Here is a 26,498-nt window from a genome sequence, read left to right on the forward strand (position 1 = left end):
GGTACAGCACTTCATTAGTCTCCAAAATAAATAGGTTATAGATGTCTCGGACTACTGGTCTGATCTAGGCATCTAATGTCCTGGCCAAATCTGGAGTGACTTTGTAGCATTTGGCCTTGCTGTAGTGTTTTTTTTTGTTTTTTTGTTTTTTTTAGAGTTTTATGTTCTATGCAGCCCTATGTACTTTTGGAGTTTAGTAACCAGCTTTGCAACCATTGCATTTGTAACATGTTTGTGACATAACTGGACCATCTAGAAAACACCTGTTCAGTGGCATGTGTAGCTGCAGATTCACATGTTGTGCATAGTCCGCCGTCTGGTGTTGGGTCGGAGTGTTACAAGTTGTTTTTCTTCGAAGAAGTCTTTTCGAGTCCCGAGACCGAGGGACTCCTCCTCCTTCGTTCCATTGCGCATGGGCGTCGACTCCATGTTAGATTGTTTTTTTTCGCCATCGGGTTCGGACGTGTTCCTTTTCGCTCCGGGTTTCGGGACGGAAAGATAGTCTTAACTTCGGAAAACTACGTCGGTATTGTTTCGCTCGGGATCGGCTAAGAATAGAATCGACACCGAATCGTGAAGAGCTCTGGTAGCCCTTCGGGGTAATTTCGATCCCCCGTCGGGGCCTGGTCGGCCCGACCGTGTGTAACATCGACACTGATGGAACGGACCCCGTTCCGATTCTGTCCTAAATGCCACAATAAATACCCATATACAGACCAACATTTGGTCTGTAACTTGTGCCTGTCGCCCGAGCACAAGGAAGAAACGTGTCAGGCCTGTCGTGCGTTTCGGTCCCGAAAAACGCTCCGTGACCGGCGAGCCAGAAGATTGCAGATGGCGTCCACGCCGACAGGACACCGAGAGTTCGAGGGACAATCAGAAGAAGAGGAAGCCTTCTCCATCCATGAATCGGACTCAGAGGAATTCGACGTCGAAGAAACCGTGAGTAAGACGTCGAAGCAAGCACCACACAAGAAAACAGACAAGGCCCAGGGGACGCCACTGCCAACAGGCCATGGCTCAACCCATAAAGTAGGTGACCGTCCATCGGCGCCGAAAAAGGCCGAACTGGTGCCGAGATCGTCCGACTCGGGTCGAGACACAGGCACGCAGCAATCTCGGGACCGAGAAAGTGCTGCCGAAAAAGATCGACGCCGAGACAGCGGAACCGAAGCTGCTCGGCGCAGAGACAGCGGCACCGAGGAAGATCGACGCCGAGAAAGCTCGACGCCGAAAAAGAAAAAATTCGCCTCGGAGCCGAAAACAAGCAGAGACACAGTTTCGGTGCCAAAACGACCAGCAACCGAACCAACGGCCAGCTCATATACAGAGGAACAATCACTGTCCTCTCATGCGCAAACACAGATTTGAAGAAGAGTTACAGACCACTGATGTAGACCACACACAAAAGCGGATCTTCATACAAAGTGGGACAGGGAAAATCAGCACTCTTCCCCCAATCAGGAGAAAAAGGAGACTCTAGTTCCAAACTCAAGAACAAACACCACAAAAAATGGTGAAGAAGGTAACTCCGCCACCCTCTCCTCCACCTGTAACTCACATATCACCGGCACAGACTCCGTCACATTCACCGGCTCATACCACCATGAGCCAAGATGACCAAGACGCTTGGGACCTATACGACGCCCCAGTATCAGACAATAGTCCTGAGTCGTACCCTACCAAGCCCTCGCCACCTGAGGACAGCACAGCGTATGCACAGGTGGTAGCTAGGGCAGCAGAGTTCCATAATGTGTCGTTACACGCAGAACCTGTCGAGGATGACTTCCTTTTCAACACCCTCTCCTCCACCCATAGCACCTACCAAAGCCTGCCTATGCTTCCAGGAATGCTAAGGCACGCAAAGCAGATCTTCAAAGAACCGGTCAAGAGTAGAGCGATAACTCCAAGGGTGGAGAAAAAATATAAAGCACCGCCCACAGACCCTGCTTTTATCACCTCACAACTGCCACCAGATTCAGTCGTGGTAGGGGCAGCTCGCAAGAGAGCCAACTCGCACACATCAGGCGAGGCACCACCTCCGGATAAAGAGAGCCGCAAGTTCGACGCAGCTGGAAAAAGGGTTGCAGTACAAGCTGCAAACCAGTGGCGCATCGCGAACTCTCAGGCGCTCCTAGCGCGATATGATAGAGCCCATTGGGACGAGATGCAGCATCTCATCGAGCATCTGCCCAAAGAATTTCAAAAACGGGCAAAACAAGTGGTTGAGGAGGGACAAAACATCTCCAATAACCAAATACGCTCCTCTATGTACGCAGCGGACACAGCTGCAAGAACAATAAATACCGCAGTAACCATAAGAAGGCACGCATGGTTGCGCACATCTGGCTTTAAACCGGAAATACAGCAAGCGGTGCTCAATATGCCGTTCAATGAACAGCAATTGTTTGGACCCGAAGTGGACACGGCAATTGAGAAATTGAAAAAGGACACTGACACAGCCAAGGCCATGGGCGCACTCTATTCCCCGCAGGGCAGAGGCACTTTCGGCACCTTCCGCAAAACAACTTTCAGAGGGGGGTTTCGGGGTCAAGCCACACAAGCCAGCACCTCACAATCAACACCGTCTACCTACCAGGGACAGTACCAAAGGGGAGGCTTTCGGGGCCAGTACAGAGGAGGACAATTCCCTAGAAACCGGGGAAAATTTCAAAGTCCAAAAACCCCTACAACCAAACAGTGACTCACAAGTCACCCAACCCCTTCACACAACACCAGTGGGGGGAAGACTAAGTCAGTTTTACAAATCCTGGGAGGAGATAACAACAGACACTTGGGTCTTAGCAATTATCCGACATGGTTATTGCATAGAATTTCTCCAACTCCCTCCAAATGTCCCACCAAAAACACAGAATATGTCAAAACAACATTTAGACCTTCTAGAACTAGAAGTTCAAGCATTACTACAAAAGGACGCAATAGAATTGGTACCATGTACACAAGTAAACTCAGGAGTTTACTCGCTGTACTTTCTAATACCAAAAAAGGACAAAACACTGAGACCAATCCTAGATCTCAGAACACTAAACACCTACATCAAATCAGAACACTTTCACATGGTCACGCTACAAGACGTGTTACCACTGCTAAAGCAACAAGACTACATGACAACCTTAGATCTAAGGGACGCGTATTTCCACATACCGATACATCCCTCGCACAGGAAATACCTAAGGTTCGTATTCAAGGGAATACATTACCAATTCAAAGTGTTGCCGTTCGGTATAACAACCGCACCAAGAGTATTCACAAAATGCCTAGCAGTAGTAGCTGCATACATCAGAAGGCAGCAAATACACGTATTCCCGTACCTAGACGATTGGCTAATCAAGACCAACTCCCTAACAAAGTGTTCACAACACACAGATTATGTCATACAAACCCTCTACAAACTCGGTTTCTCCATCAACTACACAAAATCTCACATTCTGCCGTGCAAAACACAGCAATACTTAGGAGCGACAATCAACACAACAAAGGGAATAGCCACTCCAAGTCCACAAAGGGTTCAAAATTTTCACAAGGTTATACAAGCCATGTATCCAACACAAAAGATACAGGCAAAAACGGTATTAAAACTCCTAGGCATGATGTCCTCATGCATAGCCATTGTCCCAAACGCAAGACTGCACATGAGGCCCTTACAACAGTGCCTAGCATCACAGTGGTCACATGCACAGGGTCACCTTCTAGATCTGGTGTTGATAGACCGCCAAACATACATCTTGCTTCTATGGTGGAACAGTATAAATTTAAACAAAGGGCGGCCTTTCCAAGACCCAGTGCCACAATACGTGATAACAGATGCTTCCATGACAGGGTGGGGAGCACACCTCAATCAACACAGCATCCAAGGACAATGGGACGTACATCAAACAAAACTGCATATAAATCACCTCAAATTGTTAGCAGTATTCCTAGCGTTGAAAGCATTTCAACCCATCATAACCCACAAATACATTCTTGTCAAAACAGACAACATGACAACAATGTATTATCTAAACAAACAGGGGGGAACACACTCAACACAGCTGTGCCTCCTGGCACAAAAGATATGGCAATGGGCAATTCACAACCACATTCGCCTAATAGCACAATTTATTCCAGGGATCCAAAATCAACTAGCAGACAATCTCTCTCGAGATCACCAACAGGTCCACGAATGGGAGATTCACCCCCAAATTCTAAACACTTACTTCAAAATTTGGGGGACACCTCAAATAGACCTATTTGCAACAAAGGAGAACGCAAAAGGCCAAAACTTCGCATCCAGGTACCCACACAGGCAGTCTCAAGGCAATGCACTATGGATGAACTGGTCAGGGATATTTGCGTACGCTTTTCCCCCTCTCCCTCTCCTTCCATATCTAGTAAACAAATTGAGTCAAAACAAACTCAAACTCATACTAATAGCACCAACATGGGCAAGACAACCTTGGTACACTACACTACTAGACCTGTCAGTAGTACCCCATGTCAGGTTGCCCAACAGACCAGATCTGTTAACACAACACAAACAACAGATCAGGCATCCAAACCCAGCATCGCTGAATCTAGCAATCTGGCTCCTGAGATCCTAGAATTCGGACATTTAAACCTCACCCAAGAATGTATGGAAGTCATAAAACAAGCTAGAAGACCATCCACTAGACACTGCTATGCAAGCAAATGGAAAAGATTTGTTTGCTACTGCCATAATAATCAAGTTAAACCATTACATGCATCTCCAAAGGATATAGTGGGATACTTGCTACATTTACAAAAATCAAATCTAGCCTTCTCTTCCATAAAGATACACCTCGCAGCAATATCTGCATACCTGCAAATTACCCATTCAACTTCACTATTTAGAATACCTGTCATTAAAGCGTTTATGGAAGGCCTGAAAAGAATTATACCACCAAGAACACCACCTGTTCCTTCATGGAACCTCAACATCGTCTTAACAAGACTCATGGGCCCACCTTTTGAACCCATGCACTCTTGCGAAATGCAATTCTTAACGTGGAAGGTTGCATTTCTCATTGCCATCACATCTCTAAGAAGAGTAAGTGAAATTCAGGCGTTTACTATACAAGAACCTTTTATTCAAATGCACAAAAATAAAGTAGTCCTAAGAACCAATCCAAAACTTTTACCAAAAGTTATTTCGCCGTTCCACTTAAATCAAACGGTAGAACTACCAGTGTTCTTCCCACAGCCAGACTCAGTAGCTGAAAGGGCACTACATACATTAGACATCAGAAGAGCACTAATGTACTACATTGACAGAACAAAAGATATTAGGAAAACAAAACAACTGTTTATTGCATTTCAAAAACCTCATACAGGAAACCCAATATCAAAACAGGGTATAGCCAGATGGATAGTTAAGTGCATCCAAACCTGCTACCTTAAAGCAAAGAGAGAACTGCCCATTACACCAAGGGCACATTCAACCACAAAGAAAGGCGCTACCATGGCCTTCCTAGGAAATATTCCAATGAACGAAATATGTAAGGCAGCCACATGGTCTACGCCTCACACATTTACTAAGCACTACTGTGTAGACGTGCTATCCGCACAACAAGCCACAGTAGGTCAAGCCGTACTAAGAACTTTATTTCAGACTACTTCCACTCCTACAGGCTGAGCCACCGCTTTTGGGGAGATAACTGCTTATTAGTCTATGCACAACATGTGTATCTGCAGCTACACATGCCACCGAACGGAAAATGTCACTTACCCAGTGTACATCTGTTCGTGGCATTAGTCGCTGCAGATTCACATGTGCCCACCCGCCTCCCCGGGAGCCTGTAGCCGTTTGGAAGTTATCTTCAACATTTGTACATTTGTAAATATATTACTTAAACCTTAGTTGGTACATACTTATTCATTCCATTGCATGGGCACTATTACTAACATACATAACTCCTACCTCACCCTCTGCGGGGAAAACAATCTAACATGGAGTCGACGCCCATGCGCAATGGAACGAAGGAGGAGGAGTCCCTCGGTCTCGGGACTCGAAAAGACTTCTTCGAAGAAAAACAACTTGTAACACTCCGACCCAACACCAGACGGCGGACTATGCACAACATGTGAATCTGCAGCGACTAATGCCACGAACAGATGTACACTGGGTAAGTGACATTTTCCTTCTCCAACGCACACTCAACTGCAATATTATATTTTGGTAGAATCTGTTGCATGGATTTAGCTAAATCTGGGTTATTTATTTGCTTAGGCGTACTTTGAGGACATGCTTACAACCTGGGATGGGTGCAAAAACATTCACAACTGCAACCTTCTTTCATCATAGTTTTCCTTTGTAGGAAGTTGGCTCTGTATGTGCTATTTCAAAGTAAGGAATAGCATGCACAGAGTCCAAGGGTTCCCCTTAGAGGTAAGATAGTGGCAAAAAGAGATAATACTAATGCTCTATTTTGTGGTAGTGTGGTCGAGCAGTAGGCTTATCAAAGGAGTAGTGTTAAGCATTTGTTGTACATACACACAGGCAATAAATGGGGAACACACACTCAGAAACAATTCCAGGCCAATAGGTTTTTGTTATAGAAAAATATATTTTCTTAGTTTATTTTAAGAACCACAGGTTCAAATTCTACATGCAATATCTCATTTGAAAGGTATTGCAGGTAAGTACTTTAGGAACTTTGAATAATCACAATAGCATATATACTTTTTACATAAAACACATTTAGCTGTTTTAAAAGTGGACACTGTGCAATTTTCACAGTTCCTGGGGGAGGTAAAGTATTGTTAGATCTTGCAGGTAAGTAACTGACCTACAGGGTTCAGATTTGGGTCCAAGGTAGCCCACCGTTGGGGGTTCAGAGCAACCCCAAAGTTACCACACCAGCAGCTCAGGGCCGGTCAGGTGCAGAGGTCAAAGAGGTGCCCAAAACACATAGGCTTCAATGGAGAGAATGGGGTGCCCCGGTTCCAGTCTGCCAGCAGGTAAGTACCCACGTCTTCGGAGGGCAGACCAGGGGGGTTTTGTAGGGCACCGGGGGGGACACAAGTCCACACAAAAAGTACACCCTCAGCAGCGCGGGGGCGGCCGGGTGCAGTGTGCAAACTAGCGTCGGGTTTCCAATGGGAGTCAATGGGAGACCAAGGGGTCTCTTCAGCGGTGCAGGCAGGCAAGGGGGGGGGGCTTCTCGGCGTAGCCACCACCTGGGCAAGGGAGAGGGCCTCCTGGGGTCACTCCTGCACTGGAGTTCCGTTCCTTCAGGTACTGGGAGCTGCGGGTGCAGGGTCTTTTCCAGCCGTCGGGATTTTAGAGTCAGGGGGAGCCTTGAGATTCCCTCTGCAGGCGTCGCTGTGGGGGCTCAGGGGGGACAACTTTGGTTACTCACGGTCTCGGAGTCGCCGGAGGGTCCTCCCTTAGGTGTTGGTTCTCCACCAGTCGAGTCTGGGTCGCCGGGTGCAGTGTTGCAAGTCTCACGCTTCTTGCGGGGATTTGCAGGGGTCTTTAAATCTGCTCCTCTGTAACACAGTTGCAGTCTTTTTGGAACAGGGCCGCTGTCCTCGGGAGTTTCTAGTCTTTCTTGAAGCAGGGCAGTCCTCTGAGGATTCAGAAGTCACTGGTCCTGGGGAAAGCGTCGCTGGAGCAGGTTTCTTTAGAAGGCAGGAGACAGGCCGGTAGTACTGGGGCCAAAGCAGTTGGTGTCTTCTTTCTTCTTCTGCAGGGGTTTTCAGCTCAGCAGTCCACTTCTTCTTGTAAGTTGCAGGAATCTAAATTCTTAGGTTCAGGGGAGCCCTTAAATACTAAATTTAAGGGCGTGTTTAGGTCTGGGGGGTTAGTAGCCAATGGCTACTAGCCCTGAGGGTGGGTACACCCTCTTTGTGCCTCCTCCCAAGGGGAGGGGGTCACATTCCTATCCCTATTGGGGGAATCCTCCATCTGCAAGATGGAGGATTTCTAAAAGTCAGAGTCACCTCAGCTCAGGACACCTTAGGGGCTGTCCTGACTGGCCAGTGACTCCTCCTTGTTTTTCTCATTATCTCTCCTGGACTTGCCGCCAAAAGTGGGGGCTGTGTCCAGGGGGCGGGCATCTCCACTAGCTGGAGTGCCCTGGGACATTGTAACACGAAGCTTGAGCCTTTGAAGCTCACTGCTAGGTGTTACAGTTCCTGCAGGGGGGAGATGTGAAGCACCTCCACCCAGAGCAGGCTTTGTTTCTGTCCTCAGAGAGCACAAAGGCTCTCACCGCATGGGGTCAGAAACTCGTCTCTCAGCAGCAGGCTGGCACAGACCAGTCAGTCCTGCACTGAACAATTGGGTAAAATACAGGGGGTTATCTCTAAGATGCCCTCTGTGTGCATTTTTTAATAAATCCAACACTGGCATTAGTGTGGGTTTATTATTCTGAGAAGTTTGATACTAAACTTCCCAGTATTCAGTGTAGCCATTATGGAGCTGTGGAGTTCGTTTTTGACAGACATCCAGGCCATATACTCTTATGGCTACCCTGCACTTACAATGTCTAAGGTTTTGCTTAGACACTGTAGGGGCGTAGTGCTCATGCACCTATGCCCTCACCTGTGGTATAGTGCACCCTGCCTTAGGGCTGTGAGGCCTGCTAGAGGGGTGAATTACCTATGCCACAGGCAGTGTGAGGTTGGCATAGCACCCTGAGGGGAGTGCCATGTCGACTTAGTCATTTTCTCCCCACCAGCACACACAAGCTGGCAAGCAGTGTGTCTGTGCTGAGTGAGGGGTCCCTAGGGTGGCATAAGACATTCTGCAGCCCTTAGAGACCTTCCCTGGCATCAGGGCCCTTGGTACCAGGGGTACCAGTTACAAGGGACGTACCTAGGTGCCAGGGTTGTGCCAATTGTGGAGACAATGGTACATTTTTAGGTGAAAGAACACTGGTGCTGGGGCCTGGTTAGCAGGTTCCCAGCACACTTCTCAGTCAAGTCAGCATCAGTATCAGGCACAAAGTGGGGGGTAACTGCAACAGGGAGCCATTTCTTTACACAAGCCCCCCCCCAGCCCAAAGGCCAGGAGACTCAGCCAAAGCTGGGAGAGTCTTCCTAGTCTGTCAGGCGAGGAAGAGTAGAGGAAATAGGCTGGTTTGTTGCAGGGCCTACTCTGCCTTACATCCTCCTGTTCAGGTCATTCCCTCTGGGGAACTGACCCACTTCCACAGTGATAGGACCTAGTCTGAATTGCCTCTTGTCTGTGTCTTTAATGTCTCCACCCATTCTCTATATTTTGGGGTTAGAGGTATCCACCTCTGCTAATCTTATCTTAGCCAGGGTCACCCCTAGCTTACCCAAAGAGGTTACCCAGAGCTGGAGTAACCCCACCATGACCAACAAGGTCAGGGGGCCTAACTTGCTATTTGGCATGGGGTCAGACCACCATGCCAAGGATAGTGCAGCCATAAAGGCTAACACCCAGCAGAGGCCACTGACAGCTGTAAGTGCCCAGAACCACACCTTGAGCTCTTCACCTACAAGGGAAGGGGCTAAGTTACAGGCTTCTTTGGGTTCAGGGTGCCTGTCTGCTGTATTAGAGTGGGGGGTTACTACCTCTTGTAGTAAACACCCTTCTTCCACTCTTTCTTCTGTTAACTGAGGAGCCACCCACTCAGGTTTAACAGTTGCCTGACTAGCCAGGACTTCTTGTTGGTCAGGTTGGACTTTACCAGTGCCACATTTGGAGTTCTCCCCTACTGGAGCAGAATCTCCTTGGCTTGCTGGAACCTTGGCTAAAGGTTGTCCACCCTTCCTACTCTGTTTTCTTTTCTTTTTCTTCTGGGGCCTACTTGCAGTTACTGCAGAGGCAGCACCTCCGGAATCCTTGGGAGAGGACTGGCACTGGACCAGTTCCTCTCTTGGGCTCTGACTAACCTCTGTGTAGTCAGTTCCAAGGAGACAATCAAGGGGGAGGTCTGTACTGACTACCACCCTTCTCCAGCTAAAAGTCCCACCCACTTCTATGGGAACAAAAGCCACAGGCCTATCAGTGACGCTGTCTGGGCTAACTCTCACTCTGGCCATCTCACCTGGGATGTACTGGTTTGAGAATACCAGCCTATCATGCACAATAGTGTGACTGGCACAAGTGTCTCTCAGGGCAGTGGCTGGGATTCCATTCACCAATAGGTGGTGGAAGTGTCTACTTCCCCTCTGGAATTTCCAACTCACCTGTTGGGCCCTTTTTCCAGTTGAAGGCTATGAAGACCTCCTCATCTGAGGAGTCATCCCCAATGGCTACACTGGTTACCCCTGGGATTTTGCTAGGGGGTTTGTTTTTGGGACAAGAAGTGTCCTTGGTGTGGTGCCCTGTCTGTCTACAGTTTTGGCACCATGCCTTAGTGGCATCCCAGTTCTTACCCTGGTATCCACCATAGTTTTGGGTTGTGTCTTGGGGCTCACCCACCTGTTCTGGTTTTTGGGGGCCTACAGAGGAATCTTTTTCTTTGTTTCTAGTGTCACCCACTTTCTCCTGGGGAGTCTTTGTAACCCCTTTCTTTTGGTCACCCCCAGTGGAAGTTTTGGTTACCCTAGTCTTGACCCAGTGGTCTGCCTTCTTTCCCAATTCTTGGGGAGAAATTGGACCTAGGTCTACCCGATACTGATGCAACTTTTCATTGAAGCAGTTACTTAAAATGTGTTCTTTCATAAACAAATTATAAAGCCCAACATAGTCATGCACTTCATTTCCAGTTACCCAACCATCCAGTGTTTTCACTGAGTAGTCTACAAAATCAACCGAGGTCTGGCTCGAGGATTTTTGAGCCCCCCTGAATCTAATTCTATACTCCTCAGTGGAGAATCCAAAGCCCTCAATCAGGGTTCCCTTCATGAGGTCATAAGATTCTGCATATTTTCCAGAGAGTGTGAGGAGTCTATCCCTACACTTTCCAGTGAACATTTCGCAAAGGAGAGCACCCCAGTGAGATTTGTTCACTTTTCTGGTTACACAAGCCCTCTCAAAAGCTGTGAACCATTTGGTGATGTCATCACCATCTTCATATTTAGTTACAATCCCTTTTGGGATTTTTAACATGTCAGGAGAATCTCCGACCCTAGTTATGTTGCTGCCACCATTGATGGGGCCTAGGCCCATCTCTTGTCTTTCCCTTTCTATGGCTAGGATCTGTCTTTCCAAAGCCAATCTTTTGGCCATCCTGGCTAGCTGGATGTCCTCTTCACTGAGGCTATCCTCAGTGATTTCAGAGGTGCTGGCCCCTCCTGTGAGGGAAACAGCCTCTCTGACTATCACAGTTGGAATCAGGGATTGAGGGTCCCTGGGTTCCCTAGTTAGGACTGGAAGGTGGGAATTCTCCTCCATGTCACTAACATCATCCTCTGGGTTGTCATCCTCAGAGGGGTTGGCTTTTTCAAACTCTGCCAAAAGCTCCTGGAGTTGTTGTTTGGAGGGTCTTAAGCCAATTGTGATTTTCTTTATTTTGCAGAGTGACCTTAGCTCCCTCATCTGAAGATGGAGGTAAGGTGTGAGGTCGAGTTCCTCTACATTCACATCTGCACCAGGCATTATGTTTCTAAAAGTTGGAATACTTTTTTAAGAATCTAAAACTAGTTCTAGAATCTAATTCAAACTTTCACAAAACTTTTTAAGTCTAAAAGAAATGCTAAAAGGGACTAACACAAGGCCCTAGCAGGACTTTTAAAAATTTAGAAAAATAGCTCAAATTGCAAAAATCAATTTCTAATGACAATTTTTGGAATTTGTCGTGTGATCAGGTATTGGCTGAGTAGTCCAGCAAATGCAAAGTCTTGTACCCCACCGCTGATCCACCAATGTAGGAAGTTGGCTCTGTATGTGCTATTTCAAAGTAAGGAATAGCATGCACAGAGTCCAAGGGTTCCCCTTAGTGGTAAGATAGTGGCAAAAAGAGATAATACTAATGCTCTATTTTGTGGTAGTGTGGTCGAGCAGTAGGCTTATCAAAGGAGTAGTGTTAAGCATTTGTTGTACATACACACAGGCAATAAATGGGGAACACACACTCAGAAACAATTCCAGGCCAATAGGTTTTTGTTATAGAAAAATATCTTTTCTTAGTTTATTTTAAGAACCACAGGTTCAAATTCTATATGTAATATCTCATTTGAAAGGTATTGCAGGTAAGTACTTTAGGCACTTTGAATAATCACAATAGCATATATACTTTATACATAAAACACATTTCGCTGTTTTAAAAGTGGACACAGTGCAATTTTCACAGTTCCTGGGGAAGGTAAAGTATTGTTAATTCTTGCAGGTAAGTAACCCACCTACAGGGTTCAGATTTGGGTCCAAGGTAGCCCACCGCTGGGGGTTCAGAGCAACCCCAAAGTTACCACACCAGCAGCTCAGGGCCGGTCAGGTGCAGAGGTCAAAGAGGTGCCCAAAACACATAGGCTTCAATGGAGAGAAGGGGGTGCCCCGGTTCCAGTCTGCCAGCAGGTAAGTACCCGCGTCTTCGGAGGGCAGACCAGGGGGGTTTTGTAGGGCACTGGGGTGGACACAAGTCCACACAAAAAGTACACCCTCAGATGCGCGGGGGCGGCCGGGTGCAGTGTGCAAACTAGCGTCTGGTTTCCAATGGGAGTCAATGGGAGACCAAGGGGTCTCTTCAGCCGTGCAGGCTGGCAAGGGGGGGGCTCCTCGGGGTAGCCACCACCTGGGCAAGGGAGAGGGCCTCCTGGGGGTCACTCCTGCACTGGAGTTCCGTTCCTTCAGGTGCTGGGGGCTGCGGGTGCAGGGTCTTTTCCAGCCGTCGGGATTTTAGAGTCCGGCAGTCGCGGTCAGGGGGAGCCTCGGGATTACCTCTGCAGGCGTCGCTGTGGGGGCTCAGGGGGGACAACTTTGGTTACTCACGGTCTCGGAGTCGCCGGAGGGTCCTCCCTGAGGTGTTGGTTCTCCACCAGTCGAGTCGGGGTCGCCGGGTGCAGTGTTGCAAGTCTCACGCTTCTTGCGGGGATTCGCAGGGGTCTTTAAATCTGCTCCTATGTAACAAAGTTGCAGTCTTTTTGGAACAGGGCCGCTGTCCTCGGGAGTTTCTAGTCTTTCTTGAAGCAGGGCAGTCCTCTGAGGATTCAGAGGTCGCTGGTCCTGGGGAAAGCGTCGCTGGAGCAGGTTTCTTTAGAAGGCAGGAGACAGGCCGGTAGGACTGGGGCCAAAGCAGTTGGTGTCTTCTTTCTTCTTCTGCAGGGGTTTTCAGCTCAGCAGTCCTCTTCTTCTTGTAAGTTGCAGGAATCTAAATTCTTAGGTTCAGGGGAGCCCTTAAATACTAAATTTAAGGGCGTGTTTAGGTCTGGGGGGTTAGTAGCCAAGGGCTACTAGCCCTGAGGGTGGGTACACCCTCTTTGTGCCTCCTCCCAAGGGGAGGGGGTCACATTCCTATCCCTATTGGGGGAATCCTCCATCTGCAAGATGGAGGATTTCTAAAAGTCAGAGTCACCTCAGCTCAGGACACCTTAGGGGCTGTCCTGACTGGCCAGTGACTCCTCCTTGTTTTTCTCATTATCTCTCCTGGACTTGCCACCAAAAGTGGGGGCTGTGTCCAGGGGGCGGGCATCTCCACTAGCTGGAGTGCCCTGGGGCATTGTAACACGAAGCTTGAGCCTTTGAAGCTCACTGCTAGGTGTTACAGTTCCTGCAGGGGGGAGGTGTGAAGCACCTCCACCCAGAGCAGGCTTTGTTTCTGTCCTCAGAGAGCACAAAGGCTCTCACCGCATGGGGTCAGAAACTCGTCTCTCAGCAGCAGGCTGGCACAGACCAGTCAGTCCTGCACTGAACAATTGGGTAAAATACAGGGGGTATCTCTAAGATGCCCTCTGTGTGCATTTTTTAATAAATCCAACACTGGCATCAGTGTGGGTTTATTATTCTGAGAAGTTTGATACTAAACTTCCCAGTATTCAGTGTAGCCATTATGGAGCTGTGGAGTTTGTTTTTGACAGACTCCCAGGCCATATACTCTTATGGCTACCCTGCAGTTACAATGTCTAAGGTTTTGCTTAGACACTGTAGGGGCATAGTGCTCATGCACCTATGCCCTCACCTGTGGTATAGTGCACCCTGCCTTAGGGCTGTAAGGCCTGCTAGAGGGGTGTAAGGAAATGCCTCCTTGGCATGGTTGCCCCCTGACTTTTTGCCTTTGCTGATGCTATGTTTACAATTGAAAGTGTGCTGAGGCCTGCTAACCAGGCCCCAGCACCAGTGTTCTTTCCCTAACCTGTACTTTTGTATCCACAATTGGCAGACCCTGGCATCCAGATAAGTCCCTTGTAACTGGTACTTCTAGTACCAAGGGCCCTGATGCCAAGGAAGGTCTCTAAGGGCTGCAGCATGTCTTATGCCACCCTGGAGACCTCTCACTCAGCACAGACACACTGCTTGCCAGCTTGTGTGTGCTAGTGAGGACAAAACGAGTAAGTCGACATGGCACTCCCCTCAGGGTGCCATGCCAGCCTCTCACTGCCTATGCAGTATAGGTAAGACACCCCTCTAGCAGGCCTTACAGCCCTAAGGCAGGGTGCCCTATACCATAGGTGAGGGTACCAGTGCATGAGCATGGTACCCCTACAGTGTCTAAACAAAACCTTAGACATTGTAAGTGCAGGGTAGCCATAAGAGTATATGGTCTGGGAGTTTGTCAAACACGAACTCCACAGCACCATAATGGCTACACTGAAAACTGGGAAGTTTGGTATCAAACTTCTCAGCACAATAAATGCACACTGATGCCAGTGTACATTTTATTGTAAAATACACCCCAGAGGGCACCTTAGAGGTGCCCCCTGAAACTTAACCGACTATCTGTGTAGGCTGACTAGTTTTAGCAGCCTGCCACAAACCGAGACATGTTGCTGGCCCCATGGGGAGAGTGCCTTTGTGTAAGGAAATGCCTCCTTGGCATGGTTGCCCCCTGACTTTTTGCCTTTGCTGATGCTATGTTTACAATTGAAAGTGTGCTGAGGCCTGCTAACCAGGCCCCAGCACCAGTGTTCTTTCCCTAACCTGTACTTTTGTATCCACAATTGGCAGACCCTGGCATCCAGATAAGTCCCTTGTAACTGGTACTTCTAGTACCAAGGGCCCTGATGCCAAGGAAGGTCTCTAAGGGCTGCAGCATGTCTTATGCCACCCTGGAGACCTCTCACTCAGCACAGACACACTGCTTGCCAGCTTGTGTGTGCTAGTGAGGACAAAACGAGTAAGTCGACATGGCACTCCCCTCAGGGTGCCATGCCAGCCTCTCACTGCCTATGCAGTATAGGTAAGACACCCCTCTAGCAGGCCTTACAGCCCTAAGGCAGGGTGCACTATACCATAGGTGAGGGTACCAGTGCATGAGCATGGTACCCCTACAGTGTCTAAACAAAACCTTAGACATTGTAAGTGCAGGGTAGCCATAAGAGTATATGGTCTGGGAGTCTGTCAAACACGAACTCCACAGCACCATAATGGCTACACTGAAAACTGGGAAGTTTGGTATCAAACTTCTCAGCACAATAAATGCACACTGATGCCAGTGTACATTTTAGTGTAAAATACACCACAGAGGGCCCCTTAGAGGTGCCCCCTGAAACTTAACCAACTATCTGTGTAGGCTGACTGGTTCCAGCAGCCTGCCACACTAGAGACATGTTGCTGGCCCCATGGGGAGAGTGCCTTTGTCACTCTGAGGCCAGTAACAAAGCCTGCACTGGGTGGAGATGCTAACACCTCCCCCAGGCAGGAGCTGTAACACCTGGCGGTGAGCCTCAAAGGCTCACCCCTTTGTCACAGCCCAGCAGGGCACTCCAGCTTAGTGGAGTTGCCCGCCCCCTCCGGCCACGGCCCCCACTTTTGGCGGCAAGGTTGGAGGGAACAAAGAAAGCAACAAGGAGGAGTCACTGGCCAGTCAGGACAGCCCCTAAGGTGTCCTGAGCTGAGGTGACTAACTTTTAGAAATCCTCCATCTTGCAGATGGAGGATTCCCCCAATAGGGTTAGGATTGTGACCCCCTCCCCTTGGGAGGAGGCACAAAGAGGGTGTACCCACCCTCAGGGCTAGTAGCCATTGGCTACTAACCCCCCAGACCTAAACACGCCCTTAAATTTAGTATTTAAGGGCTACCCTGAACCCTAGAAAATTAGATTCCTGCAACTACAAGAAGAAGGACTGCCTAGCTGAAAACCCCTGCAGAGGAAGACCAGAAGACGACAACTGCCTTGGCTCCAGAAACTCACCGGCCTGTCTCCTGCCTTCCAAAGATCCTGCTCCAGCGACGCCTTCCAAAGGGACCAGCGACCTCGACATCCTCTGAGGACTGCCCCTGCTTCGAAAAGACAAGAAACTCCCGAGGACAGCGGACCTGCTCCAAGAAAAGCTGCAACTTTGTTTCCAGCAGCTTTAAAGAACCCTGCAAGCTCCCCGCAAGAAGCGTGAGACTTGCAACACTGCACCCGGCGACCCCGACTCGGCTGGTGGCGATCCAACACCTCAGGAGGGACCCCAGGACTACTCTGATACTGTGAGTACCAAAACCTGTCCCCCCTGAGCCCCCACAGCGCCGCCTGCAGAGGGAATCCCGAGGCTTCCCCTGACCGCGACTCTTTGAACCTAAAGTCCCGACGCCTGGGAGAGACCCTGCACCCGCAGCCCCCAGGACCTGAAGGACCGGACTTTCACTGGAGAAGTGACCCCCAGGAGTCCCTCTCCCTTGCCCAAGTGGAGGTTTCCCCGAGGAATCCCCCCCTTACCTGCCTGCAGCGCTGAAGAGATCCCGAGATCTCTCATAGACTAACATTGCGAACCCGACGCTTGTTTCTACACTGCACCCGGCCGCCCCCGCGCCGCTGAGGGTGAAATTTCTGTGTGGACTTGTGTCCCCCCCGGTGCCCTACAAAACCCCCCTGGTCTGCCCTCCGAAGACGCGGGTACTTACCTGCAAGCAGACCGGAACCGGGGCACCCCCTTCTCTCCATTCTAGCCTATGTGTTTTGGGCACCACTTTGAACTCTGCACCTGACCGGCCCTGAGCTGCTGGTGGTGACTTTGGGGTTGCTCTGAACCCCCAACGGTGGGCTACCTTGGACCAAGAACTGAACCCTGTAAGTGTCTTACTTACCGGGTAAAACTAACAAATACTTACCTCCCCTAGGAACTGTGAAAATTGCACTAAGTGTCCACTTTTGAAACAGCTATTTGTCAATAACTTGAAAAGTATACATGCAATTTTTATGATTTAAAGTTCCTAAAGTACTTACCTGCAATACCTTTCAAATGAGATATTACATGTAGAATTTGAACCTGTGGTTCTTAAAATAAACTAAGAAAAGATATTTTTCTATACAAAAACCTATTGGCTGGATTTGTCTCTGAGTGTGTGTACCTCATTTATTGTCTATGTGTATGTACAACAAATGCTTAACACTACTCCTTGGATAAGCCTACTGCTCGACCACACTACCACAAAATAGAGCATTAGTATTATCTATTTTTACCACTATTTTACCTCTAAGGGGAACCCTTGGACTCTGTGCATGCTATTCCTTACTTTGAAATAGCACATACAGAGCCAACTTCCTACATTGGTGGATCAGCGGTGGGGTACAAGACTTTGCATTTGCTGGACTACTCAGCCAATACCTGATCACACGACAAATTCCAAAATTGTCATTAGAAATTGATTTTTGCAATTTGAAAAGTTTTCTAAATTCTTAAAAGACCTGCTAGGGCCTTGTGTTAGATCCTGTTTAGCATTTCTTTTAGAGTTTAAAAGTTTGTAAAAGTTTGAATTAGATTCTAGAACCAGTTGTAGATTCTTAAAAAGTATTCCAACTTTTAGAAGCAAAATGTCTAGCACAGATGTGACTGTGGTGGAACTCAACACCACACCTTACCTCCATCTTAAGATGAGGGAGCTAAGGTCACTCTGTAAAATAAAGAAAATAACAATGGGCCCCAAACCTACCAAAATACAGCTCCAGGAGCTTTTGGCAGAGTTTGAAAAGGCCAACCCCTCTGAGGGTGGCAACTCAGAGGAAGAGGATAGTGACTTGGAGGACAATTCCCCCCTACCAGTCCTATCTAGGGAGAACAGGGTCCCTCAAACCCTGACTCCTAAAATAATAGTCAGAGATGCTGGTTCCCTCACAGGAGAGACCAACACCTCTGAAATCACTGAGGATAGCCCCAGTGAAGAGGACATCCAGTTAGCCAGGATGGCCAAAAGATTGGCTTTGGAAAGACAGATCCTAGCCATAGAGAGGGAAAGACAAGAGATGGGCCTAGGACCCATCAATGGTGGCAGCAACATAAATAGGGTCAGAGATTCTCCTGACATGTTGAAAATCCCCAAAGGGATTGTAACTAAATATGAAGATGGTGATGACATCACCAAATGGTTCACAGCTTTTGAGAGGGCTTGTGTAACCAGAAAAGTGAACAGATCTCACTGGGGTGCTCTCCTTTGGGAAATGTTCACAGGAAAGTGTAGGGATAGACTCCTCACACTCTCTGGACAAGATGCAGAATCTTATGACCTCATGAAGGGTACCCTGATTGAGGGCTTTGGATTCTCCACTGAGGAGTACAGGATTAGGTTCAGGGGGGCTCAAAAATCCTCGAGCCAGACCTGGGTTGACTTTGTTGACTACTCAGTGAAAACACTAGATGGTTGGATTCAAGGCAGTGGTGTAAGTAATTATGATGGGCTGTACAATTTATTTGTGAAGGAACACCTGTTAAGTAATTGTTTCAATGATAAACTGCATCAGCATCTGGTAGACCTAGGACCAATTTCTCCCCAAGAATTGGGAAAGAAGGCGGACCATTGGGTCAAGACAAGGGTGTCCAAGACTTCAACAGGGGGTGACCAAAAGAAAGGGGTCACAAAGACTCCCCAGGGGAAGGGTGATGAGACAACCAAAACTAAAAATAGTAAAGAGTCTTCTACAGGCCCCCAAAAACCTGCACAGGAGGGTGGGCCCAGAGCCTCTTCACAAAACAATGGGTACAAGGGTAAAAACTTTGATCCCAAAAAGGCCTGGTGTCATAGCTGTAAACAGCATGGACACCAAACTGGAGACAAGGCCTGTCCCAAGAAAGGTTCCACTCCAAACTCCCATCCAGGTAACACTGGTATGGCTAGTCTCCAAGTGGGATCAACAGTGTGCCCAGAGCAAATCAGGGTCCACACTGAAGCTACTCTAGTTTCTGAGGGTGGGGTGGATTTAGCCACACTAGCTGTCTGGCCGCCTAACATGCAAAAATACAGACAGCAACTCTTAATTAATGGGACTAGAATAGAGGGCCTGAGGGATACAGGTGCCAGTGTCACCATGGTGACAGAGAAACTGGTTTCCCCTGGCCAATACCTGACTGGAAAAACTTACACAGTCACCAACGCTGACAATCAGAGAAAAGTACATCCCATGGCAATGGTTACTTTCGAATGGGGAGGGGTCAATGGCCTGAAACAGGTGGTGGTCTCCTCAAATATCCCAGTGGACTGTCTGCTTGGAAATGACCTGGAGTCCTCAGCATGGGCTGAGGTAGAACTAAAAACCCATGCAGCAATGCTGGGTATCCCTGAACTGGTGTGTGTGAAAACAAGAGCACAGTGCAAGGCACAGGGTGAACAAGTAGAGCTGGAGTCTGGAAGAATGGCCCAGCCTACCAAGAGAACAGGAAAGTCAGCTGGGAAACCAACTGCAACACAGCAAAAGAAAGGGAACCTCTCTTCTCAGGAAGAAGTTCTGCCCTCTGAGGGAACTGAGCCTTTGGAGCTTGAACCTTATCAGGTTGAGCTCTTAGGCCCAGGGGGACCCTCAAGGGAGGAGCTGTGTAAGGGACAAGAAACCTGTCCCTCTCTTGAAGGCCTTAGGCAGCAAGCTGCTGAAGAGTCCAAAGGCAAGAAAAATGGAACGCATAGGGTCTATTGGGAAGATGGACTCCTGTACACTGAGGCCAGAGACCCCAAACCTGGTGCCACTAGGAGAGTGGTAGTGCCTCAGCTGTTCAGGAAGTTCATCCTAACATTGGCCCATGACATTCCCCTTGCTGGACATTTGGGACAAACCAAGACGTGGGAGAGGTTAGTCAACCACTTCTACTGGCCCAATATGTCCAACATGGTTAAGGAGTTTTGCCTCTCCTGCCCCACCTGTCAAGCCAGTGGTAAGACAGGTGGGCATCCAAAGGCCCCCCTCATTCCACTTCCAGTGGTGGGGGTGCCCTTTGAAAGAGTGGGTGTGGACATAGTTGGTCCACTAGAACCTCCCACAGCCTCAGGAAATATGTATATCCTGGTAGTAGTGGATCATGCTACCAGGTATCCTGAAGCTATTCCCCTTAGGTCGACTACTGCCCCTGCAGTAGCCAAGGCCCTCATTGGTATCTTTACCAGAGTGGGTTTCCCTAAGGAGGTGGTGTCTGACAGAGGTACCAACTTCATGTCAGCATACCTAAAGCACATGTGGAATGAGTGTGGGGTGACTTATAAATTCACTACACCATACCATCCACAAACTAATGGCTTAGTTGAGAGATTCAACAAGACATTAAAGGGCATGATCATGGGGCTCCCAGAAAAACTCAAAAGGAGATGGGATGTCCTCTTGCCATGTCTGCTTTTCGCTTACAGAGAGGTGCCACAGAAGGGAGTAGGATTCTCACCCTTTGAACTTCTGTTTGGTCATCCTGTAAGGGGACCACTTGCCCTTGTTAAAGAAGGCTGGGAGAGACCTCTCCATGAGCCTAAACAGGACATAGTGGACTATGTACTTGGCCTTCGCTCTAGAATGGCAGAGTACATGGAAAAGGCAACCAAAAACCTTGAGGCCAGCCAACAGCTCCAGAAGTTTTGGTATGACCAAAAGGCTGCACTGGTTGAGTTCCAACCAGGGCAGAAAGTCTGGGTTCTGGAGCCTGTGGCTCCCAGGGCACTCCAGGACAAATGGAGTGGCCCTTACCCAGTACTAGAAAGGAAGAGTCAGGTCACCTACCTGGTGGACCTGGGCACAAGCAGGAGCCCCAAGAGGGTGATCCATGTGAACCGCCTTAAGCTCTTCCATGACAGGGCTGATGTGAATCTGTTGATGGTAACATATGAGGATCAGGAGGCAGAGAGTGAACCTCTCCCTGATCTTCTGTCATCAGACCCAAAAGATGGCACAGTAGATGGAGTGATCTACTCAGACACCCTCTCTGGCCAACAGCAAGCTGATTGTAGGAGAGTCCTACAACAGTTTCCTGAACTCTTCTCCTTAACCCCTGGTTAGACACACCTGTGTACCCATGATGTGGACACAGGAGACAGCATGCCTGTCAAGAACAAAATCTTTAGACAGTCTGACCATGTTAAGGAAAGCATCAAGGTGGAAGTCCACAAGATGCTGGAATTGGGAGTGATTGAGCGCTCTGACAGCCCCTGGGCTAGCCCAGTGGTCTTAGTCCCCAAACCTCACACCAAAGATGGAAAGAAAGAGATGAGGTTTTGTGTGGACTACAGAGGGCTCAATTCTGTCACCAAGACAGATGCTCATCCAATTCCAAGAGCTGATGAGCTCATAGACAAATTAGGTGCTGCCAAATTCCTAAGTACCTTTGACTTGACAGCAGGGTACTGGCAAATAAAAATGGCACCTGGAGCAAAAGAGAAAACAGCATTCTCCACACCTGATGGGCATTATCAGTTTACTGTTATGCCCTTTGGTTTAAAGAATGCCCCTGCCACCTTCCAAAGGTTGGTGAATCAAGTCCTTGCTGGCTTGGAGTCCTTTAGCACAGCTTATCTTGATGATATTGCTGTCTTTAGCTCCACCTGGCAGGATCACCTGGTCCACCTGAGGAAGGTTTTGAAGGCTCTGCAATCTGCAGGCCTCTCTATCAAGGCATCCAAATGCCAGATAGGGCAGGGAACTGTGGTTTACTTGGGCCACCTTGTAGGTGGAGGCCAAGTTCAGCCACTCCAACCCAAGATCCAGACTATTCTGGACTGGGTAGCTCCAAAAACCCAGACTCAAGTCAGGGCATTCCTTGGCTTGACTGGGTATTACAGGAGGTTTGTGAAGGGATATGGATCCATTGTGACAGCCCTCACTGAACTCACCTCCAAGAAAATGCCCAAGAAAGTAAACTGGACTGTGGAATGCCAACAGGCCTTTGACACCCTGAAACAGGCAATGTGCTCAGCACCAGTTCTAAAAGCTCCAGATTATTCTAAGCAGTTCATTGTGCAGACTGATGCCTCTGAACATGGGATAGGGGCAGTTTTGTCCCAAACAAATGATGATGGCCTTGACCAGCCTGTTGCTTTCATTAGCAGGAGGTTACTCCCCAGGGAGCAGCGTTGGAGTGCCATTGAGAGGGAGCCCTTTGCTGTGGTTTGGTCCCTGAAGAAGCTGAGACCATACCTCTTTGGGACTCACTTCCTAGTTCAAACTGACCACAGACCTCTCAAATGGCTGATGCAAATGAAAGGTGAAAATCCTAAACTGTTGAGGTGGTCCATCTCCCTACAGGGAATGGACTTTATAGTGGAACACAGACCTGGGACTGCCCATGCCAATGCAGATGGCCTTTCCAGGTTCTTCCACTTAGAAAATGAAGACTCTCTTGGGAAAGGTTAGTCTCATCCTCTTTCGTTTGGGGGGGGGTTGTGTAAGGAAATGCCTCCTTGGCATGGTTGCCCCCTGACTTTTTGCCTTTGCTGATGCTATGTTTACAATTGAAAGTGTGCTGAGGCCTGCTAACCAGGCCCCAGCACCAGTGTTCTTTCCCTAACCTGTACTTTTGTATCCACAATTGGCAGACCCTGGCATCCAGATAAGTCCCTTGTAACTGGTACTTCTAGTACCAAGGGCCCTGATGCCAAGGAAGGTCTCTAAGGGCTGCAGCATGTCTTATGCCACCCTGGAGACCTCTCACTCAGCACAGACACACTGCTTGCCAGCTTGTGTGTGCTAGTGAGGACAAAACAAGTAAGTCGACATGGCACTCCCCTCAGGGTGCCATGCCAGCCTCTCACTGCCTATGCAGTATAGGTAAGACACCCCTCTAGCAGGCCTTACAGCCCTAAGGCAGGGTGCACTATACCATAGGTGAGGGTACCAGTGCATGAGCATGGTACCCCTACAGTGTCTAAACAAAACCTTAGACATTGTAAGTGCAGGGTAGCCATAAGAGTATATGGTCTGGGAGTCTGTCAAACACGAACTCCACAGCACCATAATGGCTACACTGAAAACTGGGAAGTTTGGTATCAAACTTCTCAGCACAATAAATGCACACTGATGCCAGTGTACATTTTAGTGTAAAATACACCACAGAGGGCCCCTTAGAGGTGCCCCCTGAAACTTAACCAACTATCTGTGTAGGCTGACTGGTTCCAGCAGCCTGCCACACTAGAGACATGTTGCTGGCCCCATGGGGAGAGTGCCTTTGTCACTCTGAGGCCAGTAACAAAGCCTGCACTGGGTGGAGATGCTAACACCTCCCCCAGGCAGGAGCTGTAACACCTGGCGGTGAGCCTCAAAGGCTCACCCCTTTGTCACAGCCCAGCAGGGCACTCCAGCTTAGTGGAGTTGCCCGCCCCCTCCGGCCACGGCCCCCACTTTTGGCGGCAAGGTTGGAGGGAACAAAGAAAGCAACAAGGAGGAGTCACTGGCCAGTCAGGACAGCCCCTAAGGTGTCCTGAGCTGAGGTGACTCTAACTTTTAGAAATCCTCCATCTTGCAGATGGAGGATTCCCCCAATAGGGTTAGGATTGTGACCCCCTCCCCTTGGGAGGAGGCACAAAGAGGGTGTACCCACCCTCAGGGCTAGTAGCCATTGGCTACTAACCCCCCAGACCTAAACACGCCCTTAAATTTAGTATTTAAGGGCTACCCTGAACCCTAGAAAATTAGATTCCTGCAACTACAAGAAGGAGGACTGCCTAGCTGAAAACCCCTGCAGAGGAAGACCAGAAGACGACAACTGCCTTGGCTCCAGAAACTCACCGGCCTGTCTCCTGCCTTCCAAAGATCCTGCTCCAGCGACGCCTTCCAAAGGGACCAGCGACCTCGACATCCTCTGAGGACTGCCCCTGCTTCGAAAAGACAAGAAACTCCCGAGGACAGCGGACCTGCTCCAAGAAAAGCTGCAACTTTGTTTCCAGCAGCTTTAAAGAACCCTGCAAGCTCCCCGCAAGAAGCGTGAGACTTGCAACACTGCACCCGGCGACCCCGACTCGGCTGGTGGCGATCCAACACCTCAGGAGGGACCCCAGGACTACTCTGATACTGTGAGTACCAAAACCTGTCCCCCCTGAGCCCCCACAGCGCCGCCTGCAGAGGGAATCCCGAGGCTTCCCCTGACCGCGACTCTTTGAACCTAAAGTCCCGACGCCTGGGAGAGACCCTGCACCCGCAGCCCCCAGGACCTGAAGGACCGGACTTTCACTGGAGAAGTGACCCCCAGGAGTCCCTCTCCCTTGCCCAAGTGGAGGTTTCCCCGAGGAATCCCCCCCTTACCTGCCTGCAGCGCTGAAGAGATCCCGAGATCTCTCATAGACTAACATTGCGAACCCGACGCTTGTTTCTACACTGCACCCGGCCGCCCCCGCGCCGCTGAGGGTGAAATTTCTGTGTGGACTTGTGTCCCCCCCGGTGCCCTACAAAACCCCCCTGGTCTGCCCTCCGAAGACGCGGGTACTTACCTGCAAGCAGACCGGAACCGGGGCACCCCCTTCTCTCCATTCTAGCCTATGTGTTTTGGGCACCACTTTGAACTCTGCACCTGACCGGCCCTGAGCTGCTGGTGTGGTGACTTTGGGGTTGCTCTGAACCCCCAACGGTGGGCTACCTTGGACCAAGAACTGAACCCTGTAAGTGTCTTACTTACCGGGTAAAACTAACAAATACTTACCTCCCCTAGGAACTGTGAAAATTGCACTAAGTGTCCACTTTTGAAACCGCTATTTGTCAATAACTTGAAAAGTATACATGCAATTTTTATGATTTAAAGTTCCTAAAGTACTTACCTGCAATACCTTTCAAATGAGATATTACATGTAGAATTTGAACCTGTGGTTCTTAAAATAAACTAAGAAAAGATATTTTTCTATACAAAAACCTATTGGCTGGATTTGTCTCTGAGTGTGTGTACCTCATTTATTGTCTATGTGTATGTACAACAAATGCTTAACACTACTCCTTGGATAAGCCTACTGCTCGACCACACTACCACAAAATAGAGCATTAGTATTATCTATTTTTACCACTATTTTACCTCTAAGGGGAACCCTTGGACTCTGTGCATGCTATTCCTTACTTTGAAATAGCACATACAGAGCCAACTTCCTACATTGGTGGATCAGCGGTGGGGTACAAGACTTTGCATTTGCTGGACTACTCAGCCAATACCTGATCACACGACAAATTCCAAAATTGTCATTAGAAATTGATTTTTGCAATTTGAAAAGTTTTCTAAATTCTTAAAAGACCTGCTAGGGCCTTGTGTTAGATCCTGTTTAGCATTTCTTTTAGAGTTTAAAAGTTTGTAAAAGTTTGAATTAGATTCTAGAACCAGTTGTAGATTCTTAAAAAGTATTCCAACTTTTAGAAGCAAAATGTCTAGCACAGATGTGACTGTGGTGGAACTCAACACCACACCTTACCTCCATCTTAAGATGAGGGAGCTAAGGTCACTCTGTAAAATAAAGAAAATAACAATGGGCCCCAAACCTACCAAAATACAGCTCCAGGAGCTTTTGGCAGAGTTTGAAAAGGCCAACCCCTCTGAGGGTGGCAACTCAGAGGAAGAGGATAGTGACTTGGAGGACAATTCCCCCCTACCAGTCCTATCTAGGGAGAACAGGGTCCCTCAAACCCTGACTCCTAAAATAATAGTCAGAGATGCTGGTTCCCTCACAGGAGAGACCAACACCTCTGAAATCACTGAGGATAGCCCCAGTGAAGAGGACATCCAGTTAGCCAGGATGGCCAAAAGATTGGCTTTGGAAAGACAGATCCTAGCCATAGAGAGGGAAAGACAAGAGATGGGCCTAGGACCCATCAATGGTGGCAGCAACATAAATAGGGTCAGAGATTCTCCTGACATGTTGAAAATCCCCAAAGGGATTGTAACTAAATATGAAGATGGTGATGACATCACCAAATGGTTCACAGCTTTTGAGAGGGCTTGTGTAACCAGAAAAGTGAACAGATCTCACTGGGGTGCTCTCCTTTGGGAAATGTTCACAGGAAAGTGTAGGGATAGACTCCTCACACTCTCTGGACAAGATGCAGAATCTTATGACCTCATGAAGGGTACCCTGATTGAGGGCTTTGGATTCTCCACTGAGGAGTACAGGATTAGGTTCAGGGGGGCTCAAAAATCCTCGAGCCAGACCTGGGTTGACTTTGTTGACTACTCAGTGAAAACACTAGATGGTTGGATTCAAGGCAGTGGTGTAAGTAATTATGATGGGCTGTACAATTTATTTGTGAAGGAACACCTGTTAAGTAATTGTTTC

The 26,498-nt window shown here is 48.6% G+C and overlaps 1 protein-coding gene across 2 annotated transcripts in view; it reads left to right on the forward strand.

The window, feature by feature from the left end:
* The window catches only part of LOC138284934 (survival of motor neuron protein-like), a 347,932-nt gene that overhangs the window by 158,837 nt on the left and 162,597 nt on the right, over positions 1–26,498 (forward strand). The gene's annotated exons all lie outside the window — the stretch shown is intronic.

Source organism: Pleurodeles waltl, chromosome 1_1, assembly GCF_031143425.1.
Source record: "Pleurodeles waltl isolate 20211129_DDA chromosome 1_1, aPleWal1.hap1.20221129, whole genome shotgun sequence".
Taxonomy (NCBI): Eukaryota; Metazoa; Chordata; class Amphibia; order Caudata; family Salamandridae; genus Pleurodeles; species Pleurodeles waltl.